The sequence below is a fragment of the Bos indicus x Bos taurus genome, chromosome 16, assembly GCF_003369695.1.
Source record: "Bos indicus x Bos taurus breed Angus x Brahman F1 hybrid chromosome 16, Bos_hybrid_MaternalHap_v2.0, whole genome shotgun sequence".
Classification (NCBI taxonomy): domain Eukaryota; kingdom Metazoa; phylum Chordata; class Mammalia; order Artiodactyla; family Bovidae; genus Bos; species Bos indicus x Bos taurus.
This window is the reverse complement of record NC_040091.1, coordinates 55,386,032-55,402,911: the sequence shown is the minus strand read 5'-3', so window position 1 is coordinate 55,402,911 and position 16,880 is coordinate 55,386,032. Positions and strand designations below refer to the sequence as shown.

The 16,880-nt window shown below is 38.9% G+C and overlaps 1 protein-coding gene across 6 annotated transcripts in view; it reads right to left on the bottom strand.

Moving 5' to 3' along the window:
* RABGAP1L (RAB GTPase activating protein 1 like) overlaps positions 1-16,880 on the bottom strand; it is a 740,636-nt gene that overhangs the window by 96,340 nt on the left and 627,416 nt on the right. For 2 of the 6 annotated variants that reach the window (XM_027565386.1, XM_027565387.1), the window contains exon 1: positions 217-456. The exons of 3 other annotated variants lie outside the window; for them this stretch is intronic. The gene's annotated coding sequence lies outside the window, so the exon portion shown is untranslated. Of the gene's footprint in view, positions 1-216; positions 464-16,880 lie in introns of those variants that run through there. One more of the 6 variants, XM_027565390.1, reaches the window with a different exon arrangement.

Sequence of the window (16,880 nt, the reverse complement as noted above, 5' to 3'; positions counted from 1 at the left end):
AAATCCTCAAGATTAAAACAGCTTCAAACTGTGTTTGACCCATGCTGGAGCTGGTAAAGCATTTTCACTTCATTTTTTTTTCCCCTACAAGGCAGTTGTGCCTTTTAAAGCATTATTTTTCTTAAAAATTCTTCCCACACTCAACACTGACTAACCAGGTAAAGATTAAATGATCATCAGGAGATGAGGTATTCTAAAGCGTCAGGCAGTTCATACCTTTTTAATTCCTTTTTATCTTTTCAGAAGTACTTGAAAAGATACTGTGACTCCCTTCGTGCATTCACTAGCACCAGAAAGCTTCCGATTTATCTCGCAGGACCACTTTCTAGCTGTGAAAGCAATTCCTCTGGCTTTCATATTTTCCTTGGCTCCAGTGACTCAGTGCTTCCACAATGGTATCTGAATCAGGTGCGCTGACAAAGACACCTGTTGTGGAAGGTAAAGAAACCACTTCCCATAATGCCTTATTCCCTGCTGGCAACCGCCCAGGGGCAAACAAGAATTATGACTGCATTTGAGCAGTTGCCTGTGCAGCCTGGGAGAACACATTCGGTTTAACAATAGGTAATCTTCTTGGTTAAGAACACTCATAACCAAGGAAAAAAAAAAGAAAGGACCAGGGAAAACAGTATTAAATCGTTTTAGGTACTGTGTTATAAAGTCATAAAACCGTTAAGGCATTGGGGCTATAAGAGTGCAAAACACTTTTAGAAACATAATCAAAGGCTGTAAAGACGGTTTTAAAATGACGAAAAAGCTAACCACTTCAAACAATTAAGTCCTTTTAGAGCTCCACGTGGGTTATTAGGTAAACAATTAGGTATTTTTACAAAGCTCCTGATTTATTATCTTCAAAATACTGTTCTAATTAGCCAGAGTGCCTTAGAATTATCCGTAACAGTTTGTGCCTCAATCCAAGAGGTCTTCTCCAATAGCCACGCTGCATACGCTTTCTAGAGCAAGGGTTCTGTACAGTTCTGTATGTATCGTTCATTTTCTGTCACCCTTAAATGTTCCTCCAGAGTTTACAGTCTGGGAAACAAAAATTTAAATGTCCTTTTTTCATACGGTTAAATGTATATCTGTGGTCCCCACCAAAAAAGCATACTTCTGTGGCTGATTCATGTTGATGTTTGCCAGAAACCAAAATTCTGTAAAGCAATTATCCTTCAATTAAAAAAAATTTTTAGCAAACCAATGATCTATTTTTTAAAAAACTGTCTTTACACTACCTTTTCCTCTTTTCCTAAAGATTCTTTCCTCCAGTCTCAGAAATAAACAGCTATTACCCCCCTTTCAGACTTCAGGAGTCACTGTACACAGTCATGTTTACATACAGTACTTCACTGCCTTGCAAGACATCTTTCTGACTCATCTGCCTTTCCCCAGTGAGTTGAGACCCACGGATCTCCCCGGATGGTTCCCACCTGAGCTTCTGCAGTCACTGACTTCACACCACTCAGCTCCACTGAAAGAAAGGTATGGGGTGGGGGGGATTACCTGCGATCAAGGACTGTACTGCCGACAGCACCAGTTGCTGCTAAAATTTACCAGGAGACGATTGTGTATTAAGTGAGCAGCAGAAAATAAAGCATTCGTGGTAACCAATATAGGAGCTCCAGTTCCAGCAGGAACGAGCTAGCTGTCTGTCCCAGGGCAAGTCACTTAACCTCCCAAGGTTTCAATTTCCTCGTGGTCATGTAAATTGAGAGGGATGGAATAGATGAGAGGTTTTCCTGTATGCTCAGTGTGCTCAGAGTCAAAAGCAGTGTGTCCTTTTCTGCTCCAGTAAATAGGCTTATTGGAGGATTTGAAGGTGAGAATACCTTTTTAATCTCTATCAGAATGAAACACAAAGGGTAACATTAATCCCAAATGTTAGGAAAGTACCCCCCACGGTTGTTATAATGTGTCAACAAATGCTGTCTACTTTGTACCCTAAATTGGATTTTCTAATATCAACTCTTTTGCTTTTAAAAGATTTGGTGACAGTTGCTTCACTTTTTATTAGTTACTCTTTATAGTCTTTCTATTCAGAAGCCAAACTGGCTATAAAATAATTTTCAAAAGGCATTGGATTTTCTAATATCAACTCTTTTGCTTTTAAAAGATTTGGTGACAGTTGCTTCACTTTTTATTAGTTACTCTTTATAGTCTTTCTATTCAGAAGCCAAACTGGCTATAAAATAATTTTCAAAAGGCTTCTAGATCTCATTAAGATAAAAAAAAAACAAGTATTAATAAATATCTCCAATGATTTTTGAATGCTGTTTTAAAATTTTTTTACAGATTTTACTCTGTTAGCTGATTTTGTTCCAATGGCCATTTTTCTGGGATTATTCCTATTTAACAAAAATATAACTGGGTCATACTAAATGAGTGTGAGTCTAAGAAACCATTCCTGGCCTTCAGAGAACATCTATTCTCAAGAGACAAATTTAGTAAAAGCCAAAACAAAAATCAAGAGAAGCCTGAATAAGATGTGAACATTTTTTATTTCTGTGTTCTCCCCAAATGCAGCAAAGTAAAGTAGTTTAATTATGGGAGCAGTATTTTGTTATCCACCATCAAAGCAGCAAATAAATACATTTAAAAAATGAACACACATCATTAAAAAATTATCTCACCTCACAAGAGTGGCTTTAAAGACCCTTTCTCCCATGCCTCAGGTTCTACCTGTTGAACATTCTCATCACAACAGCCATAAAATCAGGATAAGATAGAAGACAAAACCACCAGGACAAAAATATGGCCTGGAGGACAGAAAGGTCTCCTGTGCCTCCACCACGTACTGACAAAGCCTGGTAGAGACCGTTTTTTTCTTCCCCAGGGGTTCGTCTAATCATTCAGTAATATAGATTTCAGTAATATCGTCTAGTCAAGGCTATGGTTTTTTCTGTGGTCATGTATGGATGTGAGAGAAGGCTGAGCGCTGAAAAATTGATGCTTTTGAACTGTGGTGTTGGAGAAGACTCTTGAGAGTCCCTTGGACTGCAAGGAGATCCAACCAGTCCATTCTGAAGGAGATCAGCCCTGGGATTTCTTTGGAAGGAATGATGCTAAAGCTGAAACTCCGGCACTTTGGCCACCTCATGCGAAGAGTTGACTCATTGGAAAAGACTCCAATGCTGGGAGGGATTGGGAGCAGGAGGAGAAGGGAACGACAGAGGATGAGATGGCTGGATGGCATTACCAACTCGACAGACGTGGGTTTGGGTGAACTCCGGGAGTTGGTGATGGACAGGGAGGCCTGGCGTGCTGCAATTCATGGGGTCGCAAAGAGTCGGACACGACTGAGCGACTGAACTGAACTAAACTGAATATAGATTCTATGTTTATAGAATCTATAAACATCTTTATAGATTCAATTAATAATATAATAGGTTCAATTCAATATAAATATTCATGGAGTATACACAACTCAGTTTTAACGGACTGTCGCAAATGTTCATGGTATTGACACAGAGGTAAAGAACTCTAAGAAAGACAAAATTCTACCCTTTCTTAATCACAGAAAAGCAATATTCCAAGGTTTCTCTTTACATGTAGGAGTGCACATTACTAAAACCTAAGTGCTCTCAGTGGAGGAAGAAGAGATAAAATGAGAGAGAAACCATAGAAGTATCAATAGAAGAAAACTTTTTAGAAGATTTTGGATTTCAGAATAGTCCAGTAACATACTGAGTTTTACAAAGGGAAAAGAACAAGAAGTAGAAGATAAATAAAAGAAATCTTGGTTCTTTTCAAAATCATGCAAATGTAAATAAAGAAAACCATTATTCTTGTGTCAAATTCCAACCATTGAGCTCATTATCTTTCTTATCTTTGCCAGTAATTGCTAGGCAAATTCAAAACCTCAGAAAACACAGATTATTTAAAAAAAAAAAAATCCCTAGAGTTAAACTAAGAAAACAAAAACCAGTGGGACACAAATACTTGCTTAACTGTTATACTGGGTGTCTTACTTCTTCATTTGCATCTCACTGCAAAGAATGATGGTGAGGTACATTCCAGACTATGAAAGAGTGGCTACAAGTTTTAACAAGTCAGCTTTCTACCATATTTGTAACTCGAAAACCCACAGCTAACTATTAAAAACAAAACAGGTCCAACATGGAGTCCCTTATGCTAAAACCCCATGTCACCAAAGACTGCTACAGTTTCTACTCTCCCAGAAATGAAATCTTAAACCAGGAAGCACCTGATCAGCACAAGTTAGGTGATCTGCCTGGCAGACCAGGTGACTTTCCCCTAAGGGAAAGTGATCTTGCAGTAACCACTCCACTTTTTTGTCTAGTGTAACTTTCTGGGTTCTGCTCCGTCGTGCCTATAAAAGTACAACTCCTCAGAGCGCCATTCTATCTCCTAGACTGGCTGCTTCCCATGCGTGAATTGTTGAATAAAGCCAGTGAGATCTTTAAAATTTACTCACTTGAATTTTGTTTCTTAACATATTCACTTAAATTTTACCTAACCAAAAATAATAATTTCAAGTGCTCCTAAGCATTCACTGTTGAAGCCTGGCTTGGAGATTTTGACCACTACTTTGCTAGTGCAATTACATGAGTGCAATTGTGTGGTAATTGTAGCAAAGTAGCACACTAGAAAAATAAGGCTAGCAAAGCAGCACACTAGCAAAGCAATGCTAGCAAAGTAGCACACTAGTAAAGTAATGCTCAAAATTCTCCAAGCCAGGCTTCAACAGTATGTGAACCATGAACTTCCAGATGTTCAAGCTGGATTGAGAAAAGGCTGAGGAACCAGAGATCAAATTGCCAACATCCTCTGGATCATCAAAAAAGTAAAAGAGTTCCAGAAAAACATCTGCTTTATTGACTACGCCAAAGCCTTTGACTGTGTGGATCACAACAAACTATGGAAAATTCTTAAAGAGACAGGAATACCAGACCACCTGACCTGCCTCCTGAGAAATCTGTACACAGGTCAAGAAGCAACAGTTAGAATGGGACATGGAACAACAGATTGGTTCCAAAGCTGGAAAGAAGTACGTCAAGGCTGTATATTGTCACTCTGCTTATTTAACTTATATGTAGAGTACATCATGAAAAATGCTGGGCTGGAATCAAGATTGCCAGGAGAAATAACCAATAACCTCAGATATGCAGGTGACACCACACTTATAGCAGAAAGCGAAGAAGAATTAAAGAGCCTCTTGATGCAAGAGGAGAGTGAAAAAATTGGCTTAAAACTCAGCATTCAGAAAACTAAGATCATGGCATCCAGTCCCATCACTTTATGGCAAATAGATGAGGAAACAGCAGAAACAGTGGCAGACTTTTATTCTTTGGGGCTCCAAAATCACTGCAGATGGTGATTGCAGCCATGAAATTAAAAGACACTTGCTCCTTGGAAGAAAAGCTATGACCAACCTAGACAGCATATTAAAAAACAGAGATGTTTCTTTGCCAACAAAGGTCCACATAGTCAAAGCTATGGTTTTCCCAGTAATGTATGGATGTGCTGCTGCTGCTGCTAAGTCACTTCAGTCGTGTCCGACTCTGTGCGACCCCATAGACGGCACCCCACCAGGCTCCCCTGTCCCTGGGATTCTCCAGGCAAGAACATTGGAGTGGGTTGCTATTTCCTTCTCCAATGCATGAAAGTAGTTGGACTATAAAGAAAGCTGAGTGCCGAAGAATTGATGCTTTTGAACTGTGGTGTTGGAGAAGACTCTTGAGAGTCCCTTGGACTGCAAGGAGATATAACCAGTCAACCCTAAAGGAAATCAGTCCTGAATATTCATTGGAAGGACTGATGCTGAAGCTGAAACTCCAATACTTTGGCCACCTGATGCGAAGAACTGACTCATTAGAAGAGACCATGATGCTGGGAAAGACTGAAGGCAGGAGGAGAAGGGGACGATGGAGGATGAGATGGTTGGATGGCATCACCAACTCGATGGACATGAGTTTGAGTAAGTTCCAGGAGTTGGTGATGGGACAGGGAAGCCTGGTGTGCTGCAGTCCATGGGGTTGCAAAGAGTTGGGCACGACTGAGTGACTGAACTGAACTGAAAGCATTCACTGCTATTTGCTATTAATATCACCCTCAGTGAAGATGGTTTCAAACACAATCCAGGAATACAAGTAATGCTGCATCTTGTCTCATTTTGAGCAGAATATACAACTGAATTGTAATTACAAATACCTTCACCTTAATTTCTAAAGCATTTGAGTAACTTTTTAAAAGTTTTACTGACCACTAAATCAAACCATTCCACACGGAGTATGTTTCAGATTCCTTTTTTTCACAAGGTCAGAAGGTAGGTTTAGGGAACAATGAACTGTAAGCTCCTTTTCATTCAAGTGTTCATTTGTCTCAAGTTCTTCCTGTAGGGCTGGTGACCCAACCTGGATAACTCCCTTCCAAATGAGCCCTCAGATCCCTGTAGTAGGTCATACACTGAAGCATGAAGCCGTAGACTTGGCTAAAATTCTTCAGTTAAAACTGGAAGAATTTCATGGTATGTGAATTATATCAATAAAAATAAAAACAGCAGCATTTACAGAATGCCTACAACATGCATGAGATGGGCTTATAGATTTGTAATATAGTAAAATATAACTAGTTATAATAATGACTGGAGGAGAAGGGGACGACAGAGGACGAGATGACTGGATGGCATCACTGATCCAATGCACATGAGTTTGAGCAAGCTCTGGGAGATAGTGAAGGACAGGGAAGCCTGGTGTGCTGCAGTCCATGGGGTTGCAGAGTCAGACATGACTGAGCGACTGAACAACAACTTACCCTAAAATTCTATAATAGCTAGTGTTTAACAAGTACTCACTCTGCCCTAGACACAGACTCTCATTTAATCTTCACATAAGTCAACAAACTAGGTACTACAAATATCCTTGCTTTATAGATGAAGTAACTAAAGTGTGGAGAAGTTTAGGGATTTGACTCTGTTCTCAACAGTCAGAAATGGAATTGACAGGATTCCAAAACCAGCCTGTCTGGCTGCAAAGTGCGTGCCGTGCGCTTCATGACTAAAGTAAGATAAGGGAAGTAAGCAAACATGCAGGGAGAATCAGGCCTGAGCCAGACACCATTGCCCCTTCCATGCTGGGATCTCCTTCACACTCACACACTTCAGGTCACACAATACAATGCACTGTATTTGTCAAGTCACTTTAGGATTATAATAGAATTAAGTCCTTCTGCAGACAGGAAAGTCTTCATGGGGAAAAAAATGGATTCGTTTTCATAAGAAAAGTAATTTTTTTAAGAGAAAAAATAAAATTAGCCTGGTCAGAGTGGTGAACTGATATTTAGATACAGTAGGAAATAAGGTTTCAAAGGCAGTTTTGAATCAGCCTGTGGTAGGTTTCTAATCTCAGGTCAACAAATTTGGAATACAAGGTATGTAGGCCAAGGGCAGATCGTGCAGACTACAGGGTTTTTGTCTTTCTAGCCTCCACTTTTTTTTTTTTTTGTCATTAGGTCATTAGAGAAAGCACAGTATAATGGTTAACACATAGACTCCAGGATTCAAAATACCCAGGTTTGATACAATACTTTGCAACATACTAGCTTTTTGACCATGAGCAAGTTCCACAGGCTGTCTCACTATTGGTCTTCTCATCCATAAAATGAGAAAATGATAATAGTACCAATGTTATGAGGAATAAGATAATGTATATAAAAGTCCTTACTAAGCCACCAGGCTCCATAAAGTATCTGATTAGTGACAGTTGCTATTATTATCAACATTAGTAAAAATGATGGAGAGTTCCCTGGTGGTCTAGTGGTCAGGATTCAGCACTTTCTCTGCTATGGCCTGGATTTAATCTCTAGTCAGGGAATTGAAATTCTGCAAGTCACGCCATGTGGCCAGAAAAGAAAAAAAGAGAAAAGGCTGGAGGGGTAAGATCATCTGTCAAAAACGAAGAAGATGGAATATAACCTTTAGAAATGAGGCGGGGGCTGTTCTCAGTGTATGAGGGCAGTCAGTACCTCCATTTCTATTTTTTTTGTCCAATTAAAAAATTCAGGAGGGAGAAATAAAAAGTGTCATACAACTTCAATCCTGTACCTGTTTTCCCAACACAATTAATCTTTCTAGATGTTGCTTTGTTTGGGAGTGATTTGGTAATTTACACAAATCCTTCTGTCAGAAATAATTGAAGCAGGTTAGTGGAGGTAAAAGACTGATAATGGGGTGGGAGGGGACCTCTTACAGTTAGCTTCCCTCTCCAGTTTCCTGACTACAGTGCAAACAGAGCCTAATCAATTACCTTTTATTAAATTGAGCAATTGTGACAAGAACAGGGAACAAAGACAGCATTTGTTGTATAACGATATCCATCTGTTAAAACCTGATCAAGAAAACACTTACAATGGCCTATCATGTGCAAATACATAATCTTTCTTCATAATTGTATTATAATAAGATTTTCCAGCATTCATTTGTATCTTAGAGTCAAAAGAAATATCCTATGCAATAGTTTAGAGTAACAGCTTATCCACAAGCTTAGAACTGACCAATAAACCTGTAATCTACTTCGGTTCAAAGATATCAACTGAATTTGATTGGGGGTGAAGGTGGAAGGAGAGGAAAAATAACACACATTTAACAGTTGTTGTGCCAGGGGTGGGGGGGGGGGGTGCTTTAACTATTTTGTATTTCTTTTAGTTTTAACGGCAATACTATTCGACTGGTTTTATTATCCCCAGTTTACAGAAGGGGAAACCACTGCCATAAGAGTTTATTTGAGGTCTTACCAGTAGTAAATCAGAACCATGATTAAAACTGATATACATGATTACAAAGGCTCTGGGTGTTGGGTTTTTTTTTTTTCATGTTTTTTGTTTTTTCTCCACCTACAACAAGTTCTTCATAACATGAATTTAACAGAGAAGAAAAACAGTTCAACTTGGAGATCCTGAAATAGAACTTTAAAATTTCTAAAGTGAGATTCTGTATTTCTCTTCTCTTTTGTTTTAAATGTTATATTAAATGTTTTAAAATTTTGTTTTTAATATTATATCACTGTATATTGAAAATATGAACTAAAAACTCATTGCATCCAATAACGTTTATTACTAGGCATTTGCAAATTAAAGAAAAAAAAAAGACTGGAGCCAAACTTCTGACAACTGCGATGTACATACTCAGAGTCTGCCACAACAACAAATACCATGTGAACTGAGACAGCACTCTTTGAACTGTCAATGGTGGCGTTTACGACGTTAAAAATTAGCTTCTTCTTTGTTTTAAGAGCAACAGTGAATTGCTTAATTGGCTGACAGTCAAATAATAAAAAGGTATTGATAATTTTTTTTGATAACTTTTTAACAGTAGTCATAAGCAGCAATGCCCAAAGCATTGTAATTTTATTCATTTTGATAAGAATTTACTTTTTATATTCCATCTAAAATTTTTTCCAAAAAAGTGATCATTTCAGGCTTAAGAAGTGTTAGCAAGTATCATCATAGAGACTCTCTCTCTAAAATCATAGAGATCATAAAAATAGCTATAATCTTTATGCTTTAATTCCTCTTCAAACTAAGCAGGAAGTTAAGATGGAATATTAGGGCCTGCATAGCTGACTAAAAGTTTCATTTTCAGTCACTGATTCTAATACGACTACCACCTTCAGGCCTAAGGATATACATATTCTGCAAAACATCTTCCTTATTTTAAATGTTCACTGAGATCTAAGTAAAGCTTCATATATTTAGGTGAGGAAGGCCTAGTTTAATCAGGTTAAGTAGTTTACTAGTTAACCTGATACATAAAGAATCAGGCAAAACAAGCAGCCATTAATTTCTAGAATGTCTGGCTATGCATTCCTTATTGCATGCATGCTCAGTTGCTCAGTTGTGTCCGACTCTCTGTGACCCCTTGGACTTCTTCTCTCTCCAGGCTTCTCTGTCCATGGAATTTTCCAGGCAAGAATACTGGAGTGGGTTGCGATTTCCTACTCCAGGGGATCTTTCTGACCCAGGGATCAAGTTCGCCTCTCCTGAGTCTCCTGCATTGGCCAATGTGCCATCTGGGAAGCCCACATTCCTTATTATGTTGTCCTTATTATCCTGTATTAAAATCCTCAGTGTGGAGGAAACCAGAAGGGAAAGAGACACGTGCACCCCAATGTTCATCGCAGCACTGTTTATAATAGCCAGGACATGGAAGCAACCTAGATGCCCATCAGCAGATGAATGGATAAGAAAGCTATGGTACATATACACAATGGAGTATTACTCAGCCATTAAAAAGAATACATTTTAATCAGTTCTAATGAGATGGATGAAACTGGAACCTATTATACAGAGTGAAGTAAGCCAGAAAGAAAAACACCAATACAGTATACTAACGCATATATATGGAATTTAGAAAGATGGTAACAATAACCCTGTGTACGAGAACAGCAAAAGAGACACTGATGTATAGATCAGTCTTATGGACTCCGTGGGAGAGGGAGAGGGAGAGGGTGGAGAGATTTGGGAGAATGGCATTGAAACATGTATAATATCATTTATGAAACGAGTTGCCAGTCCAGGTTCGATGCACGATACTGGATGCTTGGGGCTGGTGCACTGGGACGACCCAGAGGGAGGGTATGGGGAGGGAGGAGGGAGGAGGGTTCAGGATGGGGAACACCGGTATACCTGTGGCAGATTCATTTCGATATTTGGCAAAACTAATACAATATTGTAAAGTTTAAAAAAAAAAAAACCTCAGTGTGTTCTTAAATACAAATTTTAAATATTAAAATGCTATGGAATTGTTGTTTTATATTAAACTTAGCATACATTTAGGGAGAATTTTAATTGTGCAATATAATACGAGATTATGACATATTTTTAGACCAATGTTTAACTACAATTGAGATAATGGTGAAACAAAAAATTAACTAGCTGAAATTATGTTTCTAAACAAGCAAATCTGAATAAATGGTCAGACTGTAAAACTGGATACAAATCTTTTTTAATGGCTTGTGGACAACTTTAATTTATGTATATAATGTCTTTTGCTTCTTCTAATGGCCAACTAGTTCTTTGTCATTTCACTACTTGTATTTCTCTTTCAAGGAGTGCAAAAACAGGGAAAGAGGGAAAAACTCTAATTAGTGACTTTAATTGGTGGGTGTTATTTTTTATCATCTATATCAAATAGCTAGGCTATGGGAATAAGTTAAAATTAAGAGTTAAAATAAATACAAGTCTCATTTTATGTAAATTTCAGTTATCAAATGTCCATCCAATTTTCACTTTTCTATTCCCACGTATAAAGGAGAGCTGCCTAAAATAGAGTTTACAAGAAAACTGGTTCATAAAGCAGGCTAAATAAACTTCATGTTAAGCAAAGAGTTCTGGCATTAAACTTTATAAAGGATAAAAGAAATCGCCCATTATCTGTGCTTGGAAAAACAGAACTGAAGCATTAACAAGTGTCTACTTTTATTAACTATTTTAGTCACTATTAGTGATCTTGTAAATTTTTTTTCTTTTCCTCTGGAAAAACTGTCTTAGTAAGTAAATAATCTGGTCTTACTTACTTTTGATAACTTACTATTTACTTAGTAAATAGTAAGCTGGTCTTAAAACTAACATGTTAAGGTTCAAAGAGTTTTTAAACTTCAACCATAACTTCTTATTCTCCTCACCATTCTTCTCTATCTTCGTTTTTCTCTTTGTCTATCTTTCTCTCTCATACATAGCTAAGTCGCTATAGTCATATCCAACTCTTTGTGACCCTATGGACTACAGTCCATAGGGTCACAAAGAGTAGTCTGTAGTCTACTAGTCTGTAGACTACTAGTAGAGTCTACTAGTAGTCTGTAGTCTGTCAGGCTCTTCTGTCCCTGGGATTCTCCAGGTAAGAATACTGGAGTGACTTGCCATTTCCTTCTCCAGGGGATCTTCCCAACATAGGGATCAAACCTGCAACTCTTACGTCTCCTGAACTGGCAGGTGGCTTCTTTACCACTAGTGCCACCTGGGAAGTCCCTCTTTCATACATACCTCTCTTAAAAGATTATTTTTTTGTCCTAAACTGTTTGACTCTGGCACATATGCATCTTATTTGATATGTATTTATATCAGTGTGACCCCCCCAAGAGACTGAGCCATATCTGTTAGTGTTTGAGGGTCTCCTGCAGAGGTGTGAGTCAGCAGTAGCCTGATGAGGGGACAGGGGCACTGGCAGCAGCAGTCCTGGGAAGCACGCATTGGCATAAGTCCTCTTAGAGGTTGCCTTTAGCCCTATCAAAGAGCCTGTAGACTCCAGGAAAGGGCCGCCTTAGGCCAAACAACCAACAGGGAGGGACCACAGCCCTACCCATCAGCAGAAAACTGGATTAAATATTTACTGAGCATGGCCTGCCCACCAGAGCAAGACCCAGTTTTCCCCTTAGCCAGTCCCTTGCATCAGAAAGCTTGCATAAGCCTATTATTCTCATCCATTAGAGGACAGACAGAAGAAACAAGAACTACAATCCCACAGCCTCCAGAACTAAACCCACAATCACAGAAAGCTAACCAAAATCATCACGGGGATCACAGCCTTTGTAACTTAATGAAATAATGAGCCATGCTCTGAGGGACCACCCAAAATGGACACGTCATGGTGGAGAATTCTGACAAAACATGGTCCACTGGAGAAGGGAACGGCAAACCACTTGAGTATTCTCGCCTCAAAAACCCATAAACAGTATAGAAAAGAAAAAAGATACGGCATCAGAAGATGACTCCCCCAAGTCAGAAAGTGTCCAATATGCTACCAGGGAAGAGCAGAGAAATAGCTCCAGAAAGAACGAAGAGGCTGGGCCAAAGCAGAAACCATGCTCACTTGTGGATGTGTCTGACGGTGAATTGGCGGTGAAAGTAAAGTCTGATGTGGTAAAGAACAATATTGCCTAGGAACCTGAAATATTAGGTCCATGAATCAAGGTAAATTGAGTGAACATTGATATTTTAGGAATCAGTGAACTAAAATGGAAGGATGCTTTCTAATTGTGGTGCAGGAGAAGACTCTTGAGAGTCCCTTGGACTGCAAGAAGTTCAAACCAGTCAATCCTAAAAGAAATCAACCCTGAATATTCATTGGCAGGACTGATGCTGAAGCTGAAGCTCCAACACTTTGGCCACCTGATGCCAAGAGCCAACTCACTGGAAAAGACCCTCACGCTGGGAAAGACTGAAGGCAAAAGGAGAAGAAGGTAGCAAAGGATGAGATGATAGGATAGCATCACTAATTCAATGGACATGACTTGAGCAAACTCCAGGAGACAGTAGAGGACTGGTGTGCTGCAGCCTATGAGGTCTCAACAGAATCAGACACAACTGAGCAACTGAGTAACAATGGCAAAGCTCTGTATGCCATAGTGGGAAGACTTAAACCTCTGACAAGTGAACATGCCAAGGCTAAGTGACGAGTTTGACAGGAGACTGAATGTGGCAGCACCACCTCCCACTCTAAGCTCTTAGCTCAGATAACTCTTCTGAGGTACTTCTGGGTCAAATAACCAAAAATAAAATCACTATATGTAATATCAACCACTTCAACTGAATCTTTAAGCATTTACCTCTCTTAAAACCTTAATGTACTTAATATATTAGCTTCTTAGCATTAAAAACCAATATTGTAGAATTCTATATCCAATGAATTAGAAAACATTTCTTTAGTCAGCAGTATCACTGATAGGCCATCCTATCAGAAAAGAATAACTAAAGCAAATGATGAACACAGGGTAATGTTAAGAGGTTGATGGGAGAAAAGAGACATTCATGTTAAATATACTATACGTTTTGTTACAAAACAGGCAACATCTATAAATTAACAATAAAAGCAGAAGTTGGAAGAAATTCAAAGTGAAACAAACCTCCTCTTGATTTTAATGATCAATCAAGTGTTAGTCACTCAGTTGTGTCAGGCTCTTTGCAGCCCCATGGACTGTAGCCCTCCAGGCTCCTCTGTCCATGGAATTTCCCAGGCAGGAATATTGGAGTAGGTTGCCAGAGGATCTTCCTGACCCAAGGATTGAACTCGGGTCTCCCATATTGCGGGCAGATTCTTTACTGTCTAAGCCACCCCAATAAAGAAATACATAAATTTAAGACAAATAAGTCTTTTAAGGCTTTACAAGATATAGGCTTATTAGTTATTCTGGTGGTTGCTAGGCAACATTCTCTTCTGTAGGGCTAAAGCACATGAAATTAGCATGTTTTCAGAAAAAAAAAAAAAACTTGAACAAAAAATTAGAGAACAGCATTTGAAAAGTATAAAGGAAAACACATTAACCAGCTAATCAGGCAGTAACAGAAGTTTAGTGCTTTTTGCAATAATGGTTAAACATTTTGTTTTCCACTGGTACCAAATGAGATGCTATTTCAGCACATTAATATTTTAATTTTATTGAAACAGTAATGATTATACTGACCTCTACACTCAACAGCCTAATTATTTTGAAAATCTCAAATTAGATCAGGATATACTCTAATTACTACCACTAATGGTGATCTCTATAGATCTCTTTCTCCAACAATATTTCTTCAAATTCCCAGTTTTGAGATATGTCACATGCCTGGTTACACTTTAAAAAAAAAATGTATCTGGTTGTGACATGGCATTTTAGTAAAGCTACCACTTCATGATGCTACTTAAATTGTTAAGATCTCTGAAAATTCTGTTCTTTAACATCACCATTTTGGAAAAACCTTTTTTTTTTTTTTTAAAAAAAAAAAAAAAAGAAAAAAACAGATCTTGGCTTCCCTGGTGGCTCAGTTGGTAAAGAACCTGCCTGCCATGCGGGAGACCCAGGTTCAATCCCTGGGTGGGGAAGATCCCCTGGAAAAGGGCATGGCAACCCACTCCAGTATTCTGGCCTAGAGAATTCCATGGACAGAAGAGCCTGGAGGGGTACAGTCCATGGGGTCACAAACAGTTGGACACGACTGAGTGACTAACACTTTCTTCTTTTCACTATAGCAACACAATGAGTAAAGATGAATGCTATTGAATCTATTAGGTATAATAATGGAAACTTCTTTAAAAAAGCAAAGAGGCAAATGACTGAAGGGGAAATGGCTGTAGAAATCCAACTATTGTTGGGAAAGAGAGGATAGTAAGTAGAATTCCAGTTCTATCATTTTGAGGATTCAAGGGAAATTCCCTAGCCTACCATTTTTAATATCATGCTGCAATTGTGTAAATGCTATAGGGCTGCAACTGCCAATTCCCTTATTCACAAAATCAGTTCCTCACTGAGTTTTCTTAAAGTCCACAATGAACAAACCTTGATGCAGAGGCTAGTGAGGGTCAACTTAAATGAGTCAATGAAAAGAACCTGCAAATGTGATGACTATCTTCATGGAGGGGAAGGAAGTGCCTTGTAGCTTGATTGTAATCATGACTTGTTTTGGCTCTGCAACCAAAACACCATATGAGCTTAGATACACAGCTTCTTATTTTATTTTAAAGCAACAGCATTGGACTAAATGATTGGTCAAATCCACTTTAGCTTAACAGTCCATGACTCCACTTTGAGGATACAAGACTTATCTATGTAAGAATGATTACTCAGTCTTTAAACCTTCTCAGATGGGACCCTTAGTACCAGTTACTAGAATCTTTTAAATGCTTTCTCTTTTTGTTTTACCATAGTAATAATATTGCCTCAGACCAAAATCAAGAATCCACTGTGAAGATCTAATCTCATACAGCCTCTTTCCTTTCTTTTTTTAAAAGAAATTATTCTGTTTATATTTTTTTGGCCTTGCAGCATGTGGGATCTTAGATCCTCAACCAGGGATCAAATTCATGTCCCCTGCAGTAGAAGCACAGTGTCTTAACCACTGGACCACAAGGGAAGCACCTGAGATGTGACATTTTTAACAACCATTATTTTATCTTTAAGACCTACTAGAATTAAACATGAATAGACGCATCAAATTGCAGAATTCATCCTGAGTCACAGTCACATACAGAAAAGTTTCTCAACCTTGGTGTCAGTAACATTTTGAGATGGATAACTTTTTGCTGCATGGAGTTGTCCTGTTTAAGATACTTTGTACCATTACTGGCCTCTACACACTAGAAACCAGCAGCGCCCTTCCCCTAAGGCTGGGACAAATTTTCCAAACATTGCCAAATGTCCCCTGGAAGTGAAAACTGACCTGAGTTGGGAACCCTGAACACAAAGTAAATTAAGAGAGGGATTATTTTTGATTGCAAATTTACTTCTAAGCGTCAGACTTTTGAAAATAATTTCTAGTTTCAACTCGAACGATGTTGCTTCATAAATATCGCAAAAAATAAGCCACTGATTCATACTGTGATAAATTTTCTTTCACTTTGACAAAGTCTTTGCCTCAGAGATTACAACCAGAACATTCAAATATTCTTTTTGTTTTTCAGCCTTGGTGGTGGTTTAGTCGCTAAGCCATGTTCAACTCTTGCGACACCATGCCAGGCTCCTCTGTCCATGGGATTCTCCAGGCAAGAATACTGGAGTGGGTTGCCATTTCCTGCTCCAGGGGATCTTCCCAACTGAGGAATCAAACCCAGGTCTCCTGCATTGCAGGCAGATTCTTTACCAACTGAGCTACGAGGGAAGCCCGCTTTTCAGTCTTGAGTTCAGTTCAGTTCAGTTCAGTCGCTCAGTAGTGTCCAACTCTTTGTGACCCCATGAACCACAGCACGCCAGGCCTCCCTGTCCATCACCAACTCCCGGAGTTCACTCAAACTCATGTCCATCGAGTTGGTGATGCCATCCAGCCATCTCCTCCTCTGTCGTCCCCTTCTCCTCCTGCCCCCAATCCCTCCCAGCATCAGGGTTCTTTTTCAATGAGTCAGCTCTTCGTGTGAGGTGGCCTAAGTATTGGAGTTTCAGCTTCAGCATCAGTCCTTC